At 40.2% G+C, this 19,570-nt stretch overlaps 1 protein-coding gene across 16 annotated transcripts in view; it reads left to right on the forward strand.

Moving 5' to 3' along the window:
• The window catches only part of SV2B (synaptic vesicle glycoprotein 2B), a 194,417-nt gene that overhangs the window by 61,501 nt on the left and 113,346 nt on the right, over positions 1–19,570 (forward strand). Inside the window, exon 2 of one of the 16 annotated variants that reach the window (XM_070618494.1) lies at positions 7,678–7,928. The exons of 14 other annotated variants lie outside the window; for them this stretch is intronic. The gene's annotated coding sequence lies outside the window, so the exon portion shown is untranslated. Of the gene's footprint in view, positions 1–7,677; positions 7,929–17,189; positions 17,240–19,570 lie in introns of all 16 variants that reach the window. One more of the 16 variants, XM_070618531.1, reaches the window with a different exon arrangement.

The following is a 19,570-nucleotide window of genomic DNA, read 5'->3' on the forward strand; positions in this document are numbered from 1 at the left end:
AAAATGTAAACATGCAAATAACAGACTTGGAGAAAGTATTTGCATCATTTGTAAAAAACAAAGAGTGAATCCTTCTATTATATAAAACCTTATAAAAATTAGAAGAGGCAAACAATCTAATCTCAAGTTAGCAAATTCACAGATGACCCTAGTATGAATGGACAATAAAATGAGAAAATTTGCTTAGGTAGCCATGGAAATGAAAATTTAAAACTTATTGACTGGCAAAATTTATAGCATTTGATAATACTTAGTATTATCTGTGAGGGTGTGAGGAAATGGACAATCTGTTGTTAGGAGTGTAAATCAGTTCAACATTTTTGGAGATTAACTGGATAATAGCTATTAAAATAGAAAATGTGTGTGCCTTTGGTAAAATAATTCTTCTTTCAATCTGTTTTCCAGAAAAAAATAGCACAGATATGTCAATACAAATGCATTAGGATGTTTGTTGATATGTTACTTGAAAATAACAAGAAATGGGAACTGGGTGAATTTTATAAATAGAGATATGTTTGAACATGTTTTGCTATATCAAAATAATATGAACACAATATAATGTTATACAACCTTAAAATAAGTAAAACACTTATCTATATTGACTTGGAAAGCTGTATATTATTGTGTAGTTTTCTATTGCTGTGTGACACATTACCACAAATTTAGGAGCTTAAAATAACACTCAGAAGTCCATATGGCTGGGTTCTGTGCTCACAAGGCTGAAATTGAGATATCGGCTGGACTGAGTTCTCATCTGGAAACTGGGGAAAAATCAACTTCCAACTTGATTCTCTGGTTGGCAGAATGCAGCTCATTGTGGCTGTAGGACTGAGGTCCCTCTTTCCTTGCTGGTTGTCAACAAGGGACTGCTCTCAGCTCCCGGAGACATCGGCATTCTTTGTCATGTTTCCCTTCCATCTTTAAGCCAGAATAGCAAGTCAAATCCCCCTCATGATTTGAATCTCGGACTTCCTTTCTGACCTCTAGACTCAGATTAAAAGAGTTCATCTGATTAGGTCAGGTGCACCTGGTTAATCTCCCTATCTTAAGGTGAACTGATTTGCGGCCCAATTATATCTGCAAAATTCCTTCACAGTAATGCCTAGATTCATGTTTGATTGAATAATGGGAGAAGGTGTATGTACACTGGGGTCCAGGAATATTTGGGGCCATCTTAGAATGCTGCTTACCACAATGATAGCCTGCAAATGAGAAAGCTACTCCTAGATCAAAAGATTGAGCATGAATCCATTAAAGAGGTTTATGTTTATCTGTACGGATGGATATGTTTACATATATATAGACATAGATTTATATGGAGCTGGACAGTGGAGAGCCATTCAAGAGCATTCAAGGGCTCACTGTTCACGGTGGTTATTTCTGAGAGTGGGATTGGATGGGGCAGAGGGCAATTTTACTTTTTCTTTATGTTTTTACATTTTAAAAATTATGAAATTATGGATACTTATCTTTTTACGGTTTTTAGTATTTAAAGTAAAAGAATGCACACCCTAAGGACTCATTTGAACGCTTAAGGTCCCAGACATCACTGCAGTAGACACATCTGAGGGAGGAAAGTGGTCCATCTTCAGGTCACACTGTCTCTCATTATTTTTCTGCTCGTAACCCAAGGCATGATGCTGTTCCCTTCAAAGGTAATATTAGACGAATTTAGGGGGAGAAGCCTCCTAAAGGAAAGGATTCTGTCTATGGCTGTGGACAGAGTTTATGCGTTTAGTATATTTAGTGGGCACAGAATTAGCAAGGAATTTACTTAAATTATGCAAATGAAGGAATGATGAAGCAGGAAAGAATCAGACAAACAAGTGGATTGTAAAAGATGCAATGCCCAGAATGGACCTGGGAGGCAAAACTTTTCCCTACAAAGGGAAGGTGTGGAAAGACAGCGAGAGATCATGTTCCTGTAACGGGTAGTGAGGCACCCAGGATGAGGGATGCTTAAAAACTGCACAACTGGTGACGGCTCTGCTTTGAACAAAGGTTTTATGATAAAGAAAATGATAAGAAAGGGGTTAGAACATAATGGAAGCCTTGCAAAAATGGTTCTAGGTAAGATTCTAATAAGGAAATAAGTGACCTTGAAAAAAATGGGACACGTAAACTGGTAAAGGTTGGAGCTGATGTGGAGAGCAACACAAGGGCATCTGAGGGCAGGAGGAACAGCAAGAGTATCTCAAAAGTTCTAGTAATCCAGGTATTTCTTTCTCCTGTAGCACTCCTCACCACTCTCCAAGCAAAGCAGTTCTTTTCTTCCTTCCTTCCTTCCTTGCTTCCTTCCTTCCTTCCATCCATCCATCCATCCATCTATCTGTGTGTATATGTATGTATGTATGTATGTATGTATGTATCTATCATCTATCTATCTTTGGTTCTCAGATTATGATTATGATGTGTCTGCTCATGGTTTTCTTTGAGCTTATCCTATTTAACGTTCACTGAATTTCTCGAATCTGTAAATTTATGTCCTAAAAATTTGGAAAGTATTCAGCCATTATTTGTTCAAATATTTTTTTTCTACATCGGTCTCTTGCTCCTCTCCTTTTGGGACTTCTGGGACTTCAGTGATGGATTTTAGAACTTTTGATGTTGTCCCACATGTCCCTGAAACTCTGTTAATTTTTTAAAAAAATTTTATTCCTCTATTATTCAGATTAGATAATTTCTATTGATCTATCTTCAAGTTCGTTGACTCTTTCTCGAGTCGTCATTCTTCTGTTGAACCCCTTTAGGGAATTTTAAATTTCAGTTATTATATTTTTCAGTTCTAAAATTTCTACTTGGTTCTTTGTAGTTTCTATTTTTCTGCTGTAAATTTCTCTTTTCATCCCTTTAAAGAGTGTTTGACTTTACTTCATGGAACATGGTTACAGTAGTTGTGTTAAAGTCTTTGATAATCTCAACATCTGGGTCACCTCAGGGTTGGCATCCGTTGTCTTTTCCTTGAGAGTTAATCAGGTTTTCCTGGGTTTTTGTTGAGTAATTTTAAGTTGTGCATCAGTTTTCTATTACTGATATAACAAATTACCATGTTTTAATGGTTTAAAACAACACAGATTTATTGCCTTATAGTCCTGGAGGTCAAAATTCCAAAATTAAGGTGTTGGCAGGTCTTTGTTCCTTCTGGAGGCTTCGAGGGAGAATACATTTCTTATCTTTTCTATCTTCTAGAAGTTCTTATATTCCTTGGCTTGTGGCCCCTTTCTCCATCTTCATAATGCATCACTTCAACCTCTGGTTTTATCATCACATCTCTTTTTTGTCTGATCCTTATCTTCCTGCTCCTCTTGTATAAGGACCCTTGTGATTACATTGAGCCCACCCAAAGAATCCAGGATGATCCCATCTCAGGATCCTTAACTCCATCACATTTGCAAAATCTCTTTTACCATATAAGATAACATATTTATAGTTTCTGGGAATTACAACATGGACATATTTGAGGGGCTGTTATTCATGCTACCATAGATTGCATCCTGTACATATTGAATATTGTTATGAGACTTTGGGTCCTGTTAAAATTCTCTGGAGAATGTTGTGGAGTTTTGTTTGATTTTTTTTTTTTAAGTGGGTAGTCAATTCTGTAAGATTCAGATCGCAAGTCCCACATTCTGTAGGCTTGGGTTCCGATGTCTGTTTTCAGAGCCTTTGTAGTGCTATTTGGGTCTGCCCACTGAGGGACTGATCTGGGATCTGGGAGATGGTCTATCCTGTCGTTCATTTGTCAGAGTTTTTGCTATGCTGCTTTGGGTTAATTCTACGCTTGGGTGGCTTGCAAGTGAGCCTGGGATTTCATGTTCAGATTTAGAGGATAGCTTTTACCAGCCCTTCCAGTTTGTGATGCCCTCATACTCTCTGGCTGGGTCCTCTGGCTAGAAATCTTGAGTGTTAGTTTCCCTGCACAGTCCCTCACTTTGCGTGAATGGGTCCACCATAGGGTGAAGCAGTGAGATAAAGAGAGAGAGAAAAATAACAAGATTCCACTCACACTCTTCACACCAAAGAGGCCCATTCCTCTGGTCAAGGAGCAGGATTTTCGCTCAGAGTTTTCTGTGCGTGTGTGGCCAACAGAGGTGCGATTGCTATAGAAGTGCAGGTTCATCTCTGGGCTTACTCAGGACAGGGCCAGCAGAGAGAAAAGGAAGAAAAAAGATGGGGATCACTGAACACCCTCTGTCTCCCAGGGGCCCCCATTTCCAGTCTTCTGGCCAGAAAAAGAAAGTTTCTCTTGGAGATTTTTTCTATCTGTGCTTGCTGTGGCATTCTGGGATTTGAGCCACCCTGGAGTCTAAGGTGGAGAAATGAGAGTTAAAAAATTAAACCAGGAAATTCACTGCTGTATTGGTTGTTCTCTGAGTTTTGAGTTTTCTCCCCAGCACACCTGCTATTATTTCCTTTTTAGAATCCTCGTACGGTTGCTTTATCTATTTGGTTCAGAGATTTTAGCTGTAATCAGTGGGAGAGAGAGCAGAGTGTACTCATTCCATCTTCCCCAGAAGTGAAGTCCTAGGTAGATTACTAATAATATAAATGATGGCATGGCTGTGGCTGTAGATAAGACAGTGAAATACATCACCAGTCCTGGCTGTGGTGATTCTTCTTATCTGCAGAAAGAACTGATACTGAATTCTCCTAGTTGGTCCAGGGGAAGGTTATTGATACTTTTGAAATGACCCCAGTAAATGCTTATCGCTCATTTGATGTCTGTGGGAGGTTACTTTATCTCTCTGCATATAAAGTAGTAATCATCAAAATCATTATCATGGTTACCCTCCTCTTCTTCCTCATCAGTTCCTGAGTGCTTACTAAGTTCCAGGACCCATGCTAAGGGCTTCACATACATCATATATCTTGGAGGTAGCCCCATCAGTGTGTACTTTGCTGTTCCAGGCTTGGGCTTATGCAATAATGTCTTCTTTAAGAATCTGGACTACGTCTATTTCACTCTCCTACATGCACCCAGCACTTAGCCCGGGTCCTGGTCCATCGTAGGTGCTTAATAAATTTCTGTTCAGTGAATGAATGAATGCAAGACCTCCCACACCCCCCCATACTGCTTTACCGTTTATTTAAGGAGAATTTAGCTTTCCTTGCTGCGGCTGAGGGGAGAGATCCTTTCAAAGGAATGCACCAGTTCTGCTCTTCATCTGTTCACTCAACAGATATGTGCACCAGGCAGCATTCTGGCTGCTGGGATACAGTGCGGAAAGGCAGACGGGATCCCAGCCCCGTGGAACATACCTTCTCATGTGTGAGAGACAGACAAGAAGCAAGGAACTGAGAAACGAATGAGATCATGTCAGGTGGGGACAAGTGATATGGAGAAATAGGATAGGGTGATGGGTAGACCTGGGGGGTGTGGGCTACTTTAGTTAGGATGGTCGGCGGATTCTCTGAGGAGGTTGCATTTGAGCTGAGCAAGAGAAAGAAGCAGTCATTCATTCATTCACCGGCAGGTCACATTCCAGCCTGGAGTTTTCCTCTCCTTTAACATATCCATTGTTTTCACAGGGAAAATCAATAGTGAAAATGAGACTGAAAGAGAAATTGTTAAATTTGACTGAGGAGAATCAGTTCCTTTCATATTGTTGAAGGGGTGTTAGGGCACATCCAATGATTTGTTTTAGCCCAGTGTTTTTTGCTTTAATCATCAAAGGTTAATTTTTAAAAATTACTCTAATTTAATTAGTTTCCCTAGGTCCACGTCTTCAAAGAGTTTGACCACCAGAAAGAACCTTGATTAATTAAGTAGATTTCTCAGGAGACTGCTGCCGTGGTACATGGGGTGGGTATTATTCCAGACAAAAGATAGGCATTTGACTTTTTTCTTTTTAGATTACCTGTGTAGCCTTATTAGAGGTAAACATGTTTTTTGTGAGAGTTTTTTAAAACTAAAAAGAACATTACACAAACTTGATTAAAAACACATTTAAAAAAAATCTAACCGTCCCTGCCTGTGGGGTCAAGGACTTTCCTCCTGGGTTCACCATCATGTTTTCAGGACCAGAACCGTGCTTGGCACTGAGTAAGGACTTGATGTTTGTCAAATGAGTAAATGCTTCTGGGGGAGTTTTTCTGATCTAATGGGATAATAAGGCTTTGATTAAAACCAACAAAGTTCTTTAGTATTCAGGGGTTTTTGGCGGCTAGTTGACAGTGAAGCCTGAATAATATGCATCTTGGAATAAAGAGGTTTGTGAGCTCCCAGACAAACGCTGTGACGTCCGCTCTTCATTGTGGGCTCTCTGTGGGTCTGGTGCTCTTACGCATTTGAATCTTCACAACTCTGCCCTTTTTGTGGATTAGAAAACTGAAGCCAAGAGAGGTTAAGTTCAAGGTCATGCAGCTGGTTAGTGGCAGAACCGGAATTTGGTTCTCAATCTGTCTGCCTCTGAAACTTGTGCTCTTAACCGCTATGCTGTGGAAAGGCAGGGAAGCATGTGGATTGTGGTCTCTGGAACAGGGCTTCCTGGGTTTGAATCATGGCTCTGCTGTGTGACCTTGGACAGGTAGCTAGACCTTTCTGTGCCCCAGTTTCATCTCCTCTAAAATTGAGATGAGAATAGTACTCACCTAATACAGTAGGGTTAAGATAATTAAATAAGCTTTTATGTAAAGCACATAGTAAGTGCTTCACAGAAATAACTTCCTATCCTTATTTCTGAGCACAGAGAGTTTGGGAGTTTGGTCTTTCGAGCTGGTAGGAGTACTGGGCTGGTGGCATATATTGTCTTGATCTTCTAGGCCGGGCTGCCTTCCTGCCACTGCAGTAACTCCGACAGCAGCCTAGCCCCGTGCAATAGACTGCAGTGGATGTCAGACACTCTATCCTCGCCTGGTCTGCTGGTTCGGGTCGTGTGTCATGTTGGCAGCTAATTTTCTCAGAGCATTTGGTTGGAATGGGACTCAGGCTGTGCCCGTAGTCATAAAACACGCAGATCCAGCTAAAATGGTCATCATCGCTCCTCGTGATGCGTATGGATTGCTGCAGCTTTATCGATCGGGCGCAAACTCTTGCTCTTCCGAAAGACCCTGTGCTTAACCCATCCAGACCACTTCCATCGTTTAGCGCTCTCTTTTCTTTTGGCTTTTTAGCAAAGTCTGTGAATTAACAATGTTCCAGAGGAGTTTTAAAGTGGTCGGCTGTTTACGAATCTTTCTTGCTCCATGGATCAAAAACTGAGACGACTGAGGACATCATTTTCTCCTTGATCCACCTTCTCTCCGTGCCAGCTGCAGAATCATCTTTCTGAAACACCAATCTGATTGTATCACTCTTTTGCTTAAAAATCTTCGGTGGTGAGAAAACTTTCTTGGACGATAGAAATATTGATAATCACGATTGTAGTGGTGGTCAAACGTCAACACTCATGAAACAAACTGTGCACTAATGTTACATCATTAACATTGGTGCAATGTATTGTATGTAAATCACGCTTCCAAAAAAATAAAAGGAATTAGGAGCAGAGAAAAGCCCAGACTCGCTCCTTGGTGGCTCGGAGCTCCTCTCTGCCCAGCCACAGCCTCTTTCCAGCCTCTTCTCTTCGTGCTCTGCTTTCCTGTCCCTTACGCTGTAGCCACACAGCTTTCCCTACCTTTGTCATACCCCACCCCCACAGGCCCAGATATTTGCGTGTGCTGTTCTGTTCTTTCTTCTAGGAAAACTCATCTCAGCCCTTCCCAGTGAGGAAACTTCCTCCCTCTCTTCCTTTCAAGACTTCTTATGTGCCAGGCGCTGTGCTGGGCACGAGTGCCACAAAGGAGTAGAAGATGCTGCTCACCCTCTCCAGGTCACACCGAGCAAGCCTGCCTTCTCCCCTCTGGAGCATTTCCGTCTGCACTGAGTCCTTCGTCTTCTTGAGGCACTTGGGATCTTCAGAACAGAGGGGAAGGAGGGGAGGCATGAGCAGGTAGGAGGGTCTGGATAGGGGCAGGCTGATGTAAACAAGAGTCCCACAGCTTCTCTTTTGTGCCTCCTTCCAAGAAGTCTTCTGTCCTCCCTCCAACAAATAGATGCCGGAGAGCAGAGCAGTTAAGAGTTTGGACTCTAGAGACGGTCTTTAGGGGTTCCCAGCTCTGATCCTTACTAGCTGTGTGACTTTGGGCAAGTTACTTAACCTCTCTGTACCTTGGTTTCATATCTGTAAGATAATGAGGACAAAAAAATAGTTCCCACCCCAAAGGATTAAGTGGATTAATATATGTAGAGTACTAAAGATAGTATCTAGCTCATAATAAAGGTTATATAAGTATTGCTATTATTTTTATTGCCCATCAAATATGCTGAGATGAGTAAGAGCCCACCTCAAAGGGGTGTTTTTTTCTAGTGGAGAAGTGCAGACAGTCAACATGTGGACAGGTAACACCAAGATGATACATATTGTGATAACTACTATGAAAGGAACGACATGCTAGGGCATATTATTTTTGGAGGAAAGGTGGGACTTTTGGTTGGGGTCATGGGGAGTGGGTACATTTGAACTAAAGCCTGGGTGTCAAGAAGGAGCCAGGCGTGCAAAGACCACAGGAGAGGCATTCCAGGAAGAGAGAACAGCCAGTGAGCAGGCCTTGAGGAGGGCGAGAGCTTGGCGCGTTTGAAGAGCAGAAGGGAGCTGCTGTGGCTGGAGCAGAGAGAGGCCGGGGTTGTGGCATTGGCAGGGGCTTGGTCAGGCAAGTGTGTGCCAACCAAGCCAAGAAGCTTGAATTAGATCCTGACTGCATTGGACACCGCTGGAGGGACTTAAGCACGTCTGAACCTACCAGATCATTGAAAAGCTTCAGTTTCCAGTTGAAGCCAAACCAGGAGCACTGTCTTCTGGGTTGTTCTGTGCAAAGGCTCTCCTGTGGTGGTTTTGTGATTCTTCTTCCCCAGTGGAGTAGCCCACCCGTGGCTGCCCTGTCCTCAAAGTCCTTCCAGGCCACCTCTTTGTCCCCAGTCCATCCAAACTTACCCATCCTGTGTCCACACCCTCATGACCTTCCTAACTGACTGTCCAGCTCCAACCTGGGAGAAATGTTCCTAGTCTGTTCCAAATGACTGAAAGTTTTTTAACAGGAAGCCCCACGGAGGAAATGCAGGTATGCACAGGTGAATATTTCCAACAACAGAATCAGTCATCGTGCAAACCGGCTGGGGAAAATGTTGGGCAGAAGGACCATTCTTTGTGTCTTTCTCAGATCTTGCCATGTCTCTAACATGCACGTCTCTTCCTCTGGTCATCTTTTCAGTACTTTGATGTGGGTTTGCCTTTATCTTACCCATCGGAGGATTTCCATTTCGTCCTTGGGATCTTGGTTTCATTGTATGTTGAGAACTACTGTGATGGTCCTCAAATCAAGCCAGCCAGTGTCTATGTGAGAAAACATGCTCAATGATTTCCCCCCATCATTTACCAGCTTAGTGCACTGATTGCATGGGGCCTTTGAGGACTTGTCTGATGGGGTTTACCCTAAACAGATTCCTAAAGAGCCACTGGATCACTGGAGAGATACAGCCTTGAGCAACTCCAGTTCTGATTTGAGCAAATGGCCAATGAAGTGCACTAGAGCCTGAAAATAGAAGGTTCTGTGGTTAAGGAATCTTGACTTGAGAGAGAAAGAACTTGGCTTTGCATCTCAGCTTCACTGACTATCTTCGTGGCTTTAGGCAAGTTGTTAAGTTCTTTATGCTTCGTTGGGGTTCATCATTAGACTTTGCAATTACTAGTGTGAGAGTTCTGCATGTGACAGTTACATAAACCGTCTGACAGTGCGTAGTAGGTACTCTGTACATTTTAGTTCCATTGCTGGCTGGAAATGGAAGGTTGAATGCTGTGTTATCACTTAGCTTAGGGAGAAAAGAGACTTGATTTAAAGGCAAACATCACATTCTTTCAACAGTTTAAGTACCCTGCACTATCCCATCGTATCTTCCTTTGTCCCCTCATTAAATCGTTTTCTTCCTTGATGAGATCCAGCATGCATAAAGCTGCTGGCTAGCTCCGGCAGTTTATTCCTTAGGGAGCAGCCCATGGTGGGCATTTTACTTCATGGGGCAAATGGAATCTTACTGCAATGATAATGGAAGAAAAGCTTTTTCTAAAATAGCTCTCCAAATTTGTGACATTTCTATGTAGCTCATTAAAAGTTGGTTCAGGATGCTCCTGGATGGGCCAGTCTCTCGGCATCAAGCATTCTGAGCCTACCGGTGTCTCCAGGGTAGGATTCAGCTTGAGTTGTAGACACTGAGCAGAGTGAAGGTGAGCTTAGAGCCCGCCATCTTGATCTGGAAGTAGGGGAGAACTTTCCGTCCTGTAGTTCATAAAAGAGATGGCAAGGGGAGGTGGATGACCATGTCGTTCTTTGTGTTCATTGCATCAGAGGAGGTGAGAATGATGACGGAGAGGGTTTCTCAGAGCGTGGATGCATGGAGTCCTCTCCATTAGCCCCGTAGCTATGTCACTGTAGGGAGCACGTTTCAGACACGTCAATATATAGTGCGCTCTTCTGGCATAAATGAAGCAAGTCTGGAAAAGAGCAACTTTACAACAAAATATTTGTCATAGCAAATGTAATATGGTCTACTCCCCCATCCCGCCTTTCCCCTACTAGTAAAAGAAAAATAAAAATTCCGTATCTCTGATATGTCACAAGCTGATCTACTGGGTGTTTTAAATAAAGGAAAGAGAACAAACATTTCCTTTTTTCCTTGTAAGTGCTGGCATTTTATGTGCATATTATGATCTGATTTGCTTTTTACCTTATCCCCATTATAAGGGTGATAATTATCTCCAGTTGATACATGAGAATTCTCAGGTTTAAAAAATTTAAGCCATGTGCTCAGGGTTGTGTGGCTAGAAAACAGAGGTCAGAATTCAAGCTCTCATCTGTCTGACTCCAGAAACCATGAATTTCCACTTGCTGAATTATCTTTCCTGCTGATGACGGGTACTTTGGCAAGTCACTTTCATGCTCAGGGGTTTTAGGAGGCTCTGTTTAATGGGAATTTGTGACAGGTCTGTGCTAGATTCTGGGGCTACAGAGATAAATGAGACATTTATTCTTCAAGTCTCTCTCATGCATAATGAGTTCACAATGTTATGAATGTTAAGTATTCTCAACACTTCATAAAAGATGAAGGTATGGATACACTATCTTCTTAATAAGACCAGCAATTAAATAAGGCCTGATGATATTGCATTTATCCTTTTGGCCTCAGGCAGTTATTTAGGGTGTTAAGAAAATTGTGAAAATAAGACATGTGGAAATGATGAGCAGATGAAAATGTCAACATTTTCAAAGGCCAGGAGGAAAATTCAATTTGCGTTCCATCCTGTCCTTGGCAAATAGTCAGTTTCCTCCCCCTCTGTTTTCCTGTTAATCGCAAGTGAATGTGGATCTGGCTTGTTTACTTCTTTGATCTGTGCTCATTGACATTCACACAGCTCTGGGACTGGGGTTTTCATTTCCTTTGTCATTTAGATGAATGCCTGGGCAATTGCATAGCAAAATGACTGTGAAGTCCAATAAAACCTATTCGACGGTAGAACTGAGTATCTGGGGAAGGCTAGAGGCCATCTTACAAGCAAAGAAGTAACCTGTGATGAAATCTACCATGGTGTGTGGCGAGCTTTAGAGAAATATGCCTCCAAGTTTTGACCTATAACAAGTCATAAATCTTAAGCTGGATGTAAGCTCACCAACTGAGGTGGAGAACCCAAGCCACCATCTACACAGTTCCTATCTAACTACTTTGCATAAGTGTCCCTATAATTAAGGGAAAAATATTTTCTGCCTGATTGTTTGGTCAATTGCTTTGATTCTCCACTTGATGCTTCAATAGTTCAAAACAGAAAATCAGATTGAAGCATCTGAGTAATTCAAGTGAAGGTCAACTTTCCCCACATTTACCCCCAATTTGTATGCAATTGGGGTTACTTGGTGGTGATCATAGCTGTTTTTTTAATTTTAATTTTTTTTTCCTTTTTCTCCCCAAAGCCCCCAGGTACACAGTTGTGTGTTCTTAGTTGTGGGTCCTTCCAGTTGTGGTATGTGGGACACCACCTCAGCGTGGCTCGATGAGCGGTGCCATGTCCGCGCCCAGGATTCGAACTGACGAAATCCCGGGCTGCCCACAGCGGTCCGCGCAAACTTAACCACTCAGCCATGGGGCCGGCCCCATCATAGTTATTTTTTAACTAATTTTCATTTTTCAGCTCTCAACTCAAAGGCCACGTCCTCAGGAAAGTCTTTCTTGATCCCAGACTAGGTTAAGTCCTCATATTAGTTACTCCAAATGATGCTTTCTCCTTTGCTTTTATAGGATTGTATGTCTGTGTAGTGTCTATCTCTTCCCTAGAACGTGTACTCCATGAGGGCGGGATCTGTAGCAAGTCTCTCCAGACTTGTCATGGTAGCTGGCACACAGTGGGTGCTCAATAGAGGTTGTTGAACAAGTAAACGTGAAGTGGTGGCACAAATCTTAGAGCCACTGGGTATGCAGATGGATGACAATTCTCTGACAGTTTCCAAACTTGACAGTTTACGTGCCTTTGAGGTTCATTTGTGGTTAACTGATGTCTAGCAGAATTGTAGATCTTTTTCTTTTGGCAAAGGGCAATTTTGAAGGTGGTAGGGACAAGAAAATTTAGATGAAGTTCTTGAAATGAAGGATCCAAAGAGGTGTGCCTGACCTTCACCATGAGAACAGACACTTGAAATTGTTTCATCCAGCTGTGACTCAATGCTGACCCATCTTAAATGCCCTTGTGGTCGGTGGCTGCCTGGGCTTACGGCTTAGTGTGGCGGCTCAGAGTAACCAAAGTGGAGTGGCCTCCAGGGGAATCAAGTTCATGCACGTGGCCTGAAGATTATCATCAGTACTATCATCATCTTAGGAACTATATTCAGGTTCATAATCTTGTTTCAGACTCTTGAAATAGAAACTTTCAGATTTTGAGGTTTTTCAGATACTTTTTATTCAATTATTCATGTATGCATGCATTCAACAAATATTAATTGAGGACTTGCTAAGTGCCAGCCACAAGGCAAGGCACTAAATTTAGTGCAAGCCCGGAGCAAGCAGGCGCTCCACCACAGTGACGGTTAGATGGGTGGTCACACATCAGGCCTTGAGTGGTTCTGAAAAGGAAAGTATTTCCTGCTTGAACTGAAACTTGCTTTAAATTAATCATAGCAAAAACATCCCTCTTCTGTTTCTTACAAGCCTGTTTCTCCTCCTTGAATTAATTTTGAAGCGTCAGTATGTTTTTAATTTGAATGCAGTTTTTTATCAGAAGTCCAGTGATAACGTGGTCTAGACAATCTTACATTTGAAATGTCTAAATATTTGAAAATGAAAGAATAAAGTGCAATATTCCAAGAGTTTATTTTCTCTCCTTGTCTTTTAGACTTAAGCTCTTTAAGAAAATGCCTATAATGTAAATATACATACATGTGTCTGTCTGTCTATCTATCTATCTATCCATCTATCTATCTATCTATCATCTATTCATCTATCTCCAGATATAGATTGCAGAGACATACAATACAGCTTGAACTAAAATCTTCCTGGTTCTAAGAGACCAGATGCTATGAAGTTTGTTACATTACTTTACAAATCGCCAGTACAGGTTCAGCCATGACTCCCACAGGGAAGAAGTAACATGTAACAATCCCTTTACTTAGAGAAGTGACAGCCTCAGCATCGTCGTCAAACTGATTATTCCATTTATCCGTATGTTTATCTTAAACTGATTATTCCATTTATCCGTTGTTTAGCGAATTGGTTAATGGGGTGAGTCATTATTTAAAGATAATAAGCTGGAATAAAACTTTTAGAGAATGCTTTAGAATGGTAAGAAGTAGTGTTCATTTGTATGTATTAAAAGGAAAGGAAGAAAGCACTACCTAGCATAAGAAAGTCCCTGATGCCGTGGAATTCTTATCCCCAAGGTCCATGGACTCTCCTGTGATGTCAGTTCTAACCTAGGTACGGCTTGGGGAGAATTTGAATGGATCATCATATAATGAGATTTTACTATTGAAGGAAGAGGGGCTGCATACGGAATTCTTTCTTTTTCATTTCATTAGGTTGCCTGTATGAAAAATTTTTTAACTTTCCAGCAGTTTACTCCATCATATATACAGAAGTACAGTTTTGTATTAAGAGCGTGGGCTCCGAGTCACATTTCCTGGCTCATACCTGGGTACCACTGTTGATTTGCTACACGTCCTTAGGCAAGTCATGTAATTTCTGAGAGCTTTAGTTTTCTCATCTAAAAAATGGAGATGATAGTGGTTCCCACCTCAGAGGATTAGTGAATGCTTGTAAAGTGCTTAGCACGATGATTGGCACATAGTAACTTTTCAGTAAATGCTACCTGTTAATTCCTTGAGGGCATGTCAGATGGTGTGAGTTGATGAATAGGTGACAGTTATTTCTTGGGGAAAATTTTGGCTTTGGTAATGCTCTCTAAAATGTCCCTTTCTCTTAAACTCTCCAAGGTCCTGCTCTTGGAGCCTATACTGCCTTCTGATTCATCACCCCAGGACTTTCTATTCCCCAATTTCTTTCTTCTTTAGCTTGTTTTTTTCCATTGCTTGTCAGCTGCTTCTTCGTTTGTGAGCTTGAAAAGTGCCTACTCATGACTTATCTGTTAGTTCGAAGCCATATGTTTCATTTTATCATTGGCATCCAACTTATCTATCTGACCTTCAGCACTTTATTCAGAATTCAAGCAGTCAGAAGCAATTACCTTCATCTCCTCAAATGTTTGCTTAAAAACTCTAACACCATCATGTGTTAAAAGTTCTAAGACTGTTTTGCATAAATGTACAGAAGAGAATGTACATATATACTTGGCCTATTAATGTTAGTGTAATAAAATTGTTAGGAATCTACTTCAAATAAGATAAAAATTTATAAAAGTTACTTTCATATTTAAAGAGATATGATATTGGAAATTATTCCATCCTGTCGCTGAAACTTTCCTCTGAAACAGATGTTCTGTTCATCTAGTCGAATATCAGCTAAAAGATATTTAAGAAAAAATTAACCTCTTCAAAATCAGATTTATTTTGATTTCTAATTCGCAAAGATGTGTAGCATATTTCTGGTGTTTTTTCCACCTTTGGTCTGTTTGCATCTATTTGGGTTTTTGCATGTAGTTATTTTGACGTGATATGGATGATGTTTTCTTTCCTTCCATTTAAACAGTCAGTGGACGTTGCTTATCCTGTAAGGTAGGCAGCTGTCTCTGGCACACTGATGAGAAGTGTCCTGGTTTTGTTGGTCCAAAGCTCAGAGCTATATTAGAAGATACTGTAGTTTTCCCCAGCAAATCCTATGGGAATAAGAGGAATGGAATGAAGGTGTTTCTGCCCTTCACACCCATAGGTCAGTGTCGTTTGCGGGTTCCTGGGGAAAATAGTACTGACAATTTCCAAAGGTCAAATTGCTGAACTGGAAAAGTGATATGACGGTAATTCAGATGATGATAATGGCTAGCATTTGTTCATCCCTTAGCCTACGCTCAGTAACTCATTGAACTCTGACAATACTCTGCGAGGTAGATTTCATTATCTCCTTTTTCCAGATGAAGGAACTTAAAACTCAGGGGGGTAAAGCAGCTTGCCCAACCTCCTGTCCCTGTGGCCTGACTCCAAATCCCACATTCATCACCTCCACACCCCTCTAATGAGGTTGACCAGTGCTTTAACATCAGTGTGTCCTTACACCCCAATGGGGTGTAACCAGACCCCTCCTAAGGTGAGCTTCTGCCTGTCTGAGGCTGTCTCTGGATCCCTGCTCCTTTTCTCTTGTATCTTCATCATCATAAACAGGAGGAGTCTTTATAAGGGATTATTATACTGCGGCATTTTTCTTCTTTGAACAAGAGTGTGAGTGTTGGCATGGAATTGCCTACTTACTTTCTCCTAATAAGATATACCCTGGCCAATTTGGATATCTATTAGTGAGACATGGAATGAAAGAAGGCTGAGGCTGATTTCTTTTACACCCAAAGCTAGTAACTCTAAGTCCTCTGGAGACCTATTTGGCAGCTTACTGTCAAAAGCGTGTTTTCTTTTATTTAACTAGAACTAATGATACAGTTTAAATTTATTTCTTTATGTTTGACTATAAGTGAGAAAAATCACTGAGCAAAAATTATTTGTAAAATATATCAGAGTGGAGCAGCATCAGGATAAATAAACAAACATTGTACATGGACTTGATCAAAGCTAGTTTCAAAGCCCAGCTCCACAATTTATGTGCTGTGTGTCATTTAGCAAATTGCTTCACTCTCTGAGACTGTTTTCCAATATATGTATATTTTTTTGTGAGGGAGATTGACCCTGAGCTAACATCTATGCCAATATTCCTCTATTTTGTATGTGGGACGCCGCCATGGCATGACCTGATGAGTGCTGTGTAGGTCTGTGCCCAGGATCTGAACCTGAGAACCCTGGACCACTGAAGTGGAGTGCATGAACTTGACCACTACACCACTGGGCCAGCCCCATGAGGTTTCCAATTTTTAAGAGGAGATAATTACAGCAGAATTATTGAATGGAGTCAGGGTCATGGTCAGGGTCAGGGTTGGGGGTTAGGGTTAGGGTTAGGGTTAGGGTTATTGTTAGCATTATAGAAATATGAAGAGATCCTAGATGCTTAATGAACTTTAAAAAATATGAGAAGACTCAAGTCTTTCTTAGGCAATTAACGTGGAAGCATGGTATATCAACCAAATACAAGAGATTTATTTTTGGGACTTGTTTCTCATTTAAAAGTACACATTTGTTTTGCACCAGAAAGAGATGATTGTTTGAACATGCTCCATTCTTATAATGAGCACAGGACAAGTCCTGAGTCATGCACAAGGCATTCTTTTAAGAAAAACTGACAGGCATTAACATTTCATAGGCATCCATCGTTGGATGCGTGAACACTGCATTAGAAAAAAATACTCCTGGCATTGCATTTTGTGGCGTCTTGTTGGAGGTGACTAATTTATCTAGTGTGACTGCTTGAGGAAATATTTCTCCATCTTTGCAAGTGGATTCTTCTTTCTCATTTCTCAGTAGATTTATTGCATGGATAAAATGAATTCTATAATGCTTTTAAATGTTTCTCAGTAAAAGATGAATTCCAGAGTCTCACATTTAATCAATAATGTTTTACTTGACACCAGAATAGGAGGGCATTCCGACCAGCTTGCTCGCCAGCGTCAGAAAACAGCGGGTAAGTGTCACTGTCCAATGTGCTGAAAGCTGCTACCGCTTATGAAATAAGTGGCCCTGGGTTTGTTTTCTGGAAGACACCTCATTTTAACATATAATCCAATATTTAAAAATACTTCACAGTATTTAAAGTAAAGCTTCTTGTGGCTTGTAGGATAACCTATGAAATACTGCTTTGATATCTAGAAAAATAGTGATAATCTTGAAATAATTTGATTTTTTTTATTGTGGCAACAAATAAAAATTTCTCCTTCCTGCAAAGATAAGTGGATTTGTATAATTTTTATTGAGTGTAAATTATAACTAATTTAATAGTTTTCTATATTCATTTACCATGAAGCAGCACTTGGGATTTGTGGTTTTCCATTTTCACAAAACACTGAATATATTTCTTTTAAGCCTGATGTTTTGGTGCTTAGAGCTTTTGAAGACGAACTGGACCGCATAATTGAAAGTTAAACCAGCTGTGAGTCACTACATTTGGATGTAATTTAAAACCATAATATGCCGTAATAAACAAAATAGCAATAATAATGAAGCTATATTGTACTCCTGAAATATCCAAATATGAATTACTAAGAAATTTGGGGCTGAAAGCTTAACATAGTATTATATTAAGACTATCTATTGGCTTTTATTTAATTATTTTATTTTATCAATAGGTTTTTCTATGCTCACTTTATTTTATAAGGAAGAATTTCAGAGGAACTAAGTGACGGAATTAGAACTCTACAACCTGCCTTCTACAGAGGCCAAGATAGATCCCAGGAAGACGTCTAATAGTTGAGTTCGTGCTTTAACCTCTTGAGTCCAGAGAATTTGGAAGCCAGAAGGATGACTTTTACTTTGACTATGAATGTGTGGTTTGAATAGTGCAAGTTATTTAGAGACTTTTTGAAAAACAAAATCAGTTTGAAAGCTCTTGCTTTTATGACCCATCAAATATTGCAGGTTGTCTTTCTTATTATTCTCATGATCTAATGGCTTCTTTTTTTTTTTTTGAGGAAGATTAACCCTGAGCTACCTACTGCCAGTCCTCTTCATTTTTTTTTCTTTTTTTTCTTTTTGCTGAGGAAGCCTGGCCCTGAGCTAACATCCATGCCCATCTTCCTCTACTTTATATGTGGGATACCCACCATAGCATGGTGTGCCAAGCGATGCCATGTCCGCACCCGGGATCCGAACCGGCTAACCCTGGGCCGCCGAAAAGCGGAATGTGTGCACTTAACTGTTGTGCCACCAGGCCGGCCCAGTCTAATGGCTTCTAATATCAAGCCCTCATTTATCTGCATTCTCTTTCTTACCTTAGTTTTTTTCTCCAGATATCATTTTTTCACCTATTTTTATGTTAATTTAATTATTGTCATTTTTTTCTCACCTCCATCCCCATTTACCTCCTCTCATAGGCATCCACTCCAACATGTTTAATAAATCCACTTATGTATATCCTTAAAATATATTTATTGTGTTATTTTTATATATTTTATACACGAAGGTGACATTGTACCATAATTTTTTGTTTCTTCCTTTTTCATTCAATTCTATTTTTAAAGATCTACCCATGTCAAAATATATACGTGTTTGTTTATATGTATTTCAATACTTCTGACTTTGTAAAGAAGTCAATTTTCCCCAAATTAATTTACCAACACAATCTAATTCTAAGAAAATTTCCCCTCTATATATAATGTTGCAATCTCATACATGAATAATGATTGTTACGCCTTTTCACTTCTGATGTTTTCCATTTTTTCCTTCTTTCTTTTTCTTGCCTAATTGTGTTGGTGAGAACCTCCGATACCATATTGTATGGTTGTGGCAAAAGTGTGCATTCTTTTCTTGTTCTTGATCTTAAAGTGAATGCATGTAAAATTTTCTCGTTAAGTGTGATGTTTGCTGTAGATTTTTGGTAATCAGAATTAATCTGTGTAACAAATACTTACCTGGAGTACTGTCTTTTTCATTCAGTTCCAAGTGTCTTCAACTTTCTATTTTTATTTCATCTTTCTCCTAGAGATAGAATATTTCTTATTTTTCATATCAACATATCATGTTGATTTCTAATTTTATTGCTTTATGGTCTTTCTTTATATTATTTATTGCTTTGTGAACTTTCTGTTGTGACTTGGTACATTGTAACTTTTTGCAAGTGTGTCATACGTATTAACACACCTATACACACAAATTTTTTAGTTCTTCTGCGATATGACTTTTCTTTTTGTCTGCTTTATCTTTTTCTGAGAAGGAAGCATTAAAATCTCCAGCAACAACGGTTGATTTATCTACTCTCTGTAATTTTATCAATGATGCTTCATATATTATCAAAATATAT

This window comes from Equus przewalskii, chromosome 1, assembly GCF_037783145.1.
Source record: "Equus przewalskii isolate Varuska chromosome 1, EquPr2, whole genome shotgun sequence".
Lineage (NCBI taxonomy): Eukaryota > Metazoa > Chordata > Mammalia > Perissodactyla > Equidae > Equus > Equus przewalskii.